Source organism: Pteropus vampyrus, unplaced genomic scaffold (genome assembly GCF_000151845.1).
Source record: "Pteropus vampyrus isolate Shadow unplaced genomic scaffold, Pvam_2.0 Scaffold22, whole genome shotgun sequence".
Taxonomy (NCBI): domain Eukaryota; kingdom Metazoa; phylum Chordata; class Mammalia; order Chiroptera; family Pteropodidae; genus Pteropus; species Pteropus vampyrus.
Window position 1 is genome coordinate 1,336,078 of NW_011888803.1, and position 7,797 is coordinate 1,343,874.

General features: G+C 36.3%; 1 protein-coding gene and 1 long non-coding RNA gene across 2 annotated transcripts in view; both read left to right on the forward strand.

Moving 5' to 3' along the window:
* ST6GALNAC5 (ST6 N-acetylgalactosaminide alpha-2,6-sialyltransferase 5) overlaps nt 1-7,797 on the forward strand; it is a 161,385-nt gene that overhangs the window by 82,265 nt on the left and 71,323 nt on the right. The window lies entirely within an intron of this gene.
* LOC111736743 overlaps nt 865-7,797 on the forward strand; it is a 23,090-nt gene continuing 16,157 nt past the window's right edge. Inside the window, exon 1 of the long non-coding RNA XR_002779238.1 lies at nt 865-1,099. This is a non-coding gene — a long non-coding RNA (uncharacterized LOC111736743). The remainder of the gene's footprint in view (nt 1,100-7,797) is intronic.

Genomic DNA, 7,797 nt, shown 5'->3' on the forward strand with positions numbered 1-7,797 from the left:
TGCCAAGGGATACTTAGCCCATTGCTGAGAGTGAGTCAATGAATTTAGACAGAGGAAGTTATGGAAGGCAGAGTGCTGCCTGTCACTGGGACCCCAGCTCAGCCCAAGGGGACTCGTCGCACAGCATTGTGGAATTGTAGACCATTAGAGCTTGAGAAAGGCTCAGCCTTCTCCCCATGTTCACACACATCTTGCAGATGTGGGAACTGAAGCTCAGAATGGTTGACTAACTCAAGATCATGAACAGTGGGCAGAACTGAAATAAAAGCATATCTTCTGATTCCTGACTCACAGGGCTGTGTTCTTATATCATACTGTGCTAGAGAAGTCATAGACACATTTCCTGAAACCTAAATATGGTATCAAGAACAGTCATATGATAATGTAGTACCAATACTGGTAATTATATATACCTTATATTTATATGTATAGCATATATATTATGCACACACTATTTATTGAGGAGTCAACATTAGCCAGACACTGTGCTAGTCATTTTATACACCTTGGCTCCATTTTTAACAATAACTCTATCGGATACAATCTCTTTATCATTATTCCCAAGTTATAGGTAAGAAAACTGAAGCTGAGAGAGAGGAACTAACTCATTCATTGGGTGACATATAACCCACTCATTCAATTGAACCAACTTTTTAAAGACTTAACCATGTGCAGATATTAAACTAGTCACTGTGGGAGAATTTAGAGATAAATTAGTAAAGAGCTGTACCCCCAGGGGGTAATAGTAACATATGACATAAGCCACAGACATTTGTAACAGTTACATAAGAGAGAAATAGAACTGATGTCAGAAGAAAGATTTAGCTACATTCCAGGGGAATACAGAGAAAGGAATGTGTTTTTACCATATTGAATGGATTAGGAGAGGACAGACAGGAAGGAGTTAGTTGAACTGAACCTCAAAAAAAAAAGAGCAGGTGCTGTGCACTGACATTGGGGTAAAAGGCCTTCCAGAATAAACAGAAGCCAAAACCTGAAAATCCCTAACCATGCATGGAACCAAACAGAAATCAGCTAGGAAGTCTGATCACTTACCAGTACATGGCCACAGAAAGGGACAGTGAGTAAAAAACATTTGGTAAGTAAAGATCCAGTATGACTAATCCCATTAACCATCTGCTGTAAAGAAACCTCCGTTTTTGATTTTGTTAAAAGAAATAGAAAAATCACTAGAAAATTTGTAAACTTGGTGTCTCAACTAGAAGCAAAATGGAACTGACCCAGCCCACTGTGAACTTGTCTTCATGGGAGAAACTAGAGCATTTTCCTGGAAAGTCAATGGGGCTCATAGTTGTACTAGGTTGTTGATTCTGTGAATCCACGAATCTGAACATATTATGGGTCAAATCAGTCTCCTGGAAACAGAGTGTCTGCAAAAGGGGAGTCAAAAACAAGAACCCACATCACCACTTTAAAGAGGAGTGGTGATTTGTCTCCACTGAAGAAAAAATCAAGTAAAGAGATTGGATTTAAACCAGTGCTGTGCTGGTAAATGTTTAAACACTGGCTCTCTCTAAAAATATGTGTTTAGACATGCTTAAGTTTATTTTGAATTTTACTAATATAAAGGGAGCATACAATTTACAAGTAATGATAAAACATACAATACTCTGTTGCAAATTCCACTTAGCCCATTAATTCTCACAGAATGCTTTCATTGATTTTTTTTGCCAAATTCTTGTGTCTGTAGCCAACCTGTGGTTGCTATTAATGAATGAGCCTAATAGTTCCAACATAAACATGGTTGATATTTTTAGTTACTTAATGAGTAAAATGAAAGTGAAACAAGAAAGACCTGTCTTTGAACTTTACTCAGTCTTCAGTAACGTGAGTGACTTTGCTGAATCAAACAATAATTTTCAAATAATAAAAGACTATTTTTTCAATCTTATGCTATTCATGATATAATGGCTACAGACATGACACATTTTTAAGTTTAGTCTATAATATTAACATTTTCACCATTATTTTCTTAACAATCAACAGTATAATAAACCGAGTTCTGATGTGTAGAGTTTGCTTATTTCTGTGGTGTGAATATTCCCAGATGGTTGGTTTCCAGCTACCAATGAGATATCACTAAATGCAGAGTATGGAAAAGAGCCACAGCAGCAGACCCTAGATAGTGTTTCCGCTGGTGTGGACTGAATTTATGTCCCCCTAAAATTCTTATGTGGAAGTCCTAACCCCCAATGTGATGCTATTTGGAGGTGGAGCCTTTGGGAGGTAATTAGGTTTAGATAATGTCATGAGGTGAGGCCCCCATGGTGGTCCAGAGAAGAGGAGAAAGACAAACCAGAAGTCACTCTTTTCCCATCATTTGAGGATAGAGCCACAGCTAGAAGACTGTCATCTACAAGCCAGGAAAACAGCTCTTACTAGGAATCGATCTGCCCAGCACCTTGATCTTAGACTTCCGAGCTTCCGGAACTGTGAGAAATAAACGTCTCCTGTCTAAGCCACTAAGTCTGTGGTATTTTGTTAAAGCAGCCTGAGCAGACTAATATATCCAACATATAGATAATGTAAATAACCTCATGAAATGATTAATAGTAAAATGTAGTAAAATAATCAGGAAGTGATAAGTTTTAAGTATTTGTTTCTTCTATCTTTATTTTTATTTTGAAATAATTATGAACACATAAGAAGTTGTAAAATAGTACAAAGTCCCACATAGCCTTCACCCACCCAGTTTTCCCAGTACTGACATCATATATAACTGTAGTACAATACCACAAACAGGACATTGAGACTGATACAGTACTGCTAGACTACAGACTTTAATCAGTTATCATTATTTTTATATACACTCATTTGAGATGTGAGTGTGTGGTGTGAAAGTTTATCTCATGTACAGATTTGTGTAACCATCAGCACTTCAGGGGACAGAAATGTCCCATCACTACAAAGGAACTCCGTTGTGCTTTCCACTTATATTGTCACTGCTCCCTCCTTGCCCCTTGATAGCCATTAATCTGTTCTCCATCTCTATAGTTTTATTTTCAGAATGTTATAAAGATATAATCATACAGTCTGTAAACTCATGAGACTGACCTTTTTCACTAAGAATAATTCCCTGAAATGTTTATACACTGTTGTGTGTATCATTCCTTGTTTTTACTGAGTACTGTTCCATTCTATGGATGTCCCAGTTTGTTCAACCATTCACCCACTGATGGATGTTCGGGTTGTTCCAATGTTTCATTATTATGGATCTCTCAGCTACCATAAACATTCATTTATAAGTTTTTGTGTGAATATAATTTTTCATTTTTCTGGGATGAGTGTCCAAGAGTATAATTGTTAGATCATATGATAAGTGCAAAAAACTTCCAAATTATTTTCCAAAGTACTGTATCATTTTACTTTCCCACCAGCGTGTGTGAGAGATTAAGCTTCTCTGCATTCTTGCCACTATTTAGTGTTATTACTATCTTTTATTTAGCTAATAGATGAGTATTCATACTTCACTGTAATTTTAATTTGCATTACTTCATGGGAAATGATGGTGAATATCTTTTCACATGCTTATTTGTCACCCATATCACCTCTTTGGTGGAATGTCTCTGTATCTTCTGCCCACTTAGGAAATGGATTGTTTGTTTCTTTGCTCTTGAGTTTTGAGAGTTCTTTATCTTCTCTAGATGTAAGAACTTTGTCAGATATGTGGTTTGCACGTTTCTCCTCTCAGTCTGTAACTTATCCTTTCATCCTCTAAAAAGGTCATTTGTAACAAAAAATTTTTAATTTTGATGAAGCTAAATGTATTGGTGTTTCCTTTAGTGGATCATGTCTTTTGTGTCATGTCTAAGAACATCTCACATAAATTTAGATCTGGAAGATTTTCTCTTGTGTTTTCTTATAAAAGTTTTAACATTTTACATTTTACATTTAAATCGATGATCTATAGTTTACATTAATTTTTTATATGGTGTGAGGTTTTAAGTCATTTCATTTTTTAGCGCATGGATGTCCAATTGTTCCAAAACCACTGTTAAAAAGACTATCCTTTTATTACTGAAATTTTCTTTTTCCTCATATAATTTATCTCATCATAAGCTTAATTTTTAATAATGGCTGTGCTTAACATCAAGCTCACAAACTCCCTGAAAATTTTTAAAAATCAGTTCTGGGTACCAGTACAGGCTAGCTCCAGCACACTCTTGGTTTAAACTGTGCTGTATTGTTTTGATTAGGGAGGAAATCAGTAATGGGGATGATTAAGAATGGTGCATGTGTGTAAACACTGAAATATGTAACGTAAAACATTATAAAAGCATCAGGGCCCAGAGATGGCATTAGCACCATCCTATAGAAAATTAAAAGTCAGGTTTGAAACTCACACTTCATTAGCTTTGGGGAGAGGGAGCAGGAATTTATGTAACTCATGCTATTAATATGAAATTTCTCAATTTATAGGTTTCTTTCAAACTAATGGGGTGCCCAGGAAGCTTGGTAGGACGATCATGGCCCCTGTGGCTCAATAAAGCTGGGTCTGAATTTTGGTCCTGACATTTATTTACCAGCTTTGAAGAAACACCCCATTGACCTTTAGTTTCCCACAGTGTTAAAATGGGGAGAGGAATCAAAAGCTGTGTTCACTAATCTAACGAATACTCGATGAGTTCTAGTCGATGTAGAAGGGATTGGGGATACAGTATGTGCAAAGTCATCATAATTTGGCCCTCTGACATATGGGACAAAAAGCAGGAAATATGATTTAAACAGACAAACAAAAAACCCAGCACAGTTCCTAGCACACAGAGGTTGCTAAGTGGTAGATTTTTTTTTCCCCTTAATTACAGATTTCAGTAAGATTAGGGTGACACAGGCAGAGGTCTGGAGACCTTATCTGAGAGCCTGACTACCTGTCATTTATGTTGCACATTATAATGCCCACTTTGTATATAAAGTTGAATCGGATGTACTTTATAGGTCCTCTTCTACTCTAAAAATCTGTGACCAGCATATGTGTCAGGCAGGGATTTGTTTAATTTGTTTACATAGAAATTCAGATAAATTTAACAATCGGTGTTAGTCACTAGGTCAGATGCTGTATATATTTATATTTTTAATAACATTTCTACTATACTCCCTAGTTATTGTGTCTTTTTGTGAAATGGACTTAATTATGAAAAAGTACTTAGGGAGCTAGAATCCTGAAAACTGAGAAAACTGTTGAAGTGTTTATCAATTTTATTTTCAACTATTATACACATCGGGTTTTGTTTGGAAGTGAGTTATTGTTAATCAATTTTTTTTGTCATGAAGTCCATAAATCTACATTAAATAAACATCCAAACTTGTTAATGTCCTTCTGCTTTCCTGCTAGAGTTTCTGTATTTTCATTAGAATAATTCACTAAAGTCAATTTCAGATCTTTTTTTTTTTTTTCTGGTTTTCTGCTAAGTCTTCTCTGACTTATGGAGCAACCAGAACCAGTGTCTACTGCCTAGGTAAGGAAAAGCTGAGACAGAAGCTGTGGAGGCATCTGAGCACTTACACTTCTCGGCTAATGTGCATTATTATTTTTTTATTTAGATATAATTGACATAAAACATTATACTAGTTTCAAGTACACAACATAATGATATATATATGTATATGTATATGTGTGTGTGTGTGTGTGTGTGTGTGTGTGTATATATATATATATATATATAGTGAAATGATCACCACAATAAGTCTAGTTAACATTCATCACCATATGTTGTTAGAAATTTTATCTTGTGATAAAAACTTTTAGGATCCATTCTTTTAGCAACTTTCAAGTACACAATAGAGGATTGTTAACTATCGTCACCATGCTGTATATTACATCCCCATGGCTTATTTATTTTATAGCTGGAAGTTTGTACTTTAACCCCCTTCTCCTATTTCAATGAGGTGTTTTTTAAATATATGTTAGTGCATTTTATGGACATTTACTTGGTTTAGGTGTTGTGTACAGTTTTCTTCTGCTTTGTAGTTTTTTGGGGGCGGGGTGGGGGTAGGGATTTTTTACCATCCAAAATATTTTGATTCTCATTTTCCAAGGTCTTATAGTGTCTTTGTGGGAATGTTATCTGTTGTTTTAACTTTAAATTATCTTGTACTTTCCTAGACCAGGTGATTCTGTGTAGTCTGGGGTAAGGTTTTGGGGAGATTCACTTGGTTTCTTAGCTCAAGAGCACTGTCTTGTGTTGATATAGTGGAGTATACTTTTTTTAAAATAGATGGTACCTCTAGGGGGTGAGGGATGCCTTCTCATTTTTTTCTGAAGGACCTTTAATCTCAAACACTCACTTCCTCCTTCTGCTCCACCACCTACACTCCAAGGACACCTCTCCTCTCCCAGAAAAGGTACCTCTGTGTTTGTGCACTATCAAGCCCTCTCCAGTTGCGTCCCTAGTGGTGATGTTCTTATATATCAGGTTATAGACCTTTGTCAGTATTTATCCTGTCAGAATGTGACATTTTCTTACTGGGAATGGTTTTATCTATGCTCTGCCAGTTCAAGACCCTGCTGTCTCTTCTTTTTCCAGAGCATTCTCTACTAGTTTTAGCCTAGTGTGGCCTCTACTCCACTCTCAGCTTCAACAAGGACTTCAGTGCTGGCTCTGCAGGTTCCAGATTTTTATTTCCCTTCCTCCGAGTAAATTAAGTTTTTTAGCATTCTCTGTCTCCTAGTTATGCTGTAGACAGGAGCTGTGGGTGGTTTTATTTGCTCTCGGTGTTGATCTCTATGGATTTTAGAGGGCACATGTAGAGAGATCCTATTTAGTTAATGTATAGAAACTTAAAACCTGCATTTATTTATTCTTATTTTCTTGGTGTTTTAATATAAATACAATTACGTATTTTGCATTTTTATATCTATCATGGCAGCCTAATATAATGTTTATACTTTACTATTTTTTTGTTATTTGTTTTTTACATTTAATTCTTTAATGCGTTCAGCTTGTTTATCTACTCCTGTTCTGGCTTATGGGCACAGTATAGTACATAAGGAATCATGGCCTAGTTTGCTTATAAATGGATAGATGCTTACACAAATGAAGAGCAAGCTAGGGCCTTGTCCAAAGGTGGTTGATGCATTTTGAAGCACAAAATGGACAGGGGCAGGGGAAGTATTGCTTGTAAATTTCTCACAGAAGTTGAATGCCAGACTCTTGGCACTTGAGGTTCTCATTTCTGCTGAGTTTCTTGAGGACCAATTGCCTTCAAAGTTGGCTACTCATCAGATTTCTCAGAACAGTTTTATGGATTGTCACATTCTTAGTTGCTTGTTTATGTCCCCAATTCTTCATTAAGATTTAATCTTCTCATGAGCAACTACAACTTCCTCATCTCCAGGGCACCTAGCTAGAACTTTGCCCAAAGTAGGTTGTCAGGAACTATTCTATCACCTTTGAAAACTTCTACCTTGAGATCACAAGAGGTGTTACATTAAAAGCAGTTTATTTTTTCTTTGGAGACTAATAAGAAAAGAAAGACACCTGAACAGAAGTTAAATGTGGGAGAACTTGTGTGCTGTTTATCCTCTCTGAAGCCGACTGTGTAACATGCTAAGTCCTCTTCATTTTGCTCAGGAAGTGGTGAAAAAGCAAGGCTGCCTATACTGACCTTTTAAATATTTATTATATGGGGTACACCAACAACAGCCGCCCAAGTAACTGTCTGAGCATTGACCATAAAGCACTTTTAGAGGTACAAGATGATGAATTCAGTTAAGCATTTCTGTACTGCAAATTTAAAAAATGATCAGACCTTCGTAAAGTTCTGTGAGTTATCCTG